Source organism: Triticum aestivum, chromosome 2B (genome assembly GCF_018294505.1).
Source record: "Triticum aestivum cultivar Chinese Spring chromosome 2B, IWGSC CS RefSeq v2.1, whole genome shotgun sequence".
Classification (NCBI taxonomy): Eukaryota; Viridiplantae; Streptophyta; class Magnoliopsida; order Poales; family Poaceae; genus Triticum; species Triticum aestivum.
In genome coordinates, this window is record NC_057798.1 from 43,671,152 (window position 1) to 43,671,957 (window position 806).

At 33.3% G+C, this 806-nt stretch overlaps 1 pseudogene; it reads left to right on the forward strand.

Annotated features, from left to right (window-relative positions):
• Positions 1-806, forward strand: part of LOC123040286 (xaa-Pro dipeptidase-like) — a 12,116-nt pseudogene that overhangs the window by 7,171 nt on the left and 4,139 nt on the right.

The following is an 806-nucleotide window of genomic DNA, read 5'->3' on the forward strand; positions in this document are numbered from 1 at the left end:
AAAAAAAATCTTCAAATTCTTAACTCCATGAACTTCTGGTAGTATGAGATAAAGAATGGAGATAAACATCTTAGTATAGAGTTTCTTAGTGTCTGAATGAACTACTCACTTTATGTAATTTCAGTAGGTCTCTCTTTTCAAGTTCACTTATTTATATGCATAACACTGCCTATTTGTTGACTTCTGTGAATAGATCAGTAGCTATGGAAAGTTACGTAGGAATATTTTCTTAGGTAGTTAAAAAATAATAGCCCCATTCCTATCGTATATGAGTTTGTTTCGAGTTGGACTATCTTGTGTGCTATATAACTCTATTGCTTATCTTGCAGTTCTACTCTTCATTATGGACATGCAGGAGCTCCAAATGACCAGGTACGCTTTTTATGATGCTTATGGACTGCAGCTTACTTGTTGGAGTTAGTTTTACTTGCTCGAGCTTGTAAATCGCACCAGCGACAAAATTCAGATTATCTTGTCGATAGCACGAGCTCAAATATCTTAGGAACGATTAGTTTTCAATGCATACTAGCTATTTGGAAAAGGGCATGCTTTATTTTAGTTTTAGGCAGTAGAGTTGATGTACCTTTTTCTTTGTTAACTGCTTTTTCCTTAAGAAAATATTTATCAACTGTATTGTTGTTGAGTACCATGAGATCTTGAAATTTGTAAGTTTTATCAATAGTTTTGCTCTCGTTGTTGTATGTGTTCAGAATTAATGCATATTGGAAAAATGAAAACTGTGATGAAAGGATCATAGGTTAGTTAGTATATCATTGAATTAATCAAATAGCCTATGGCATTCATGA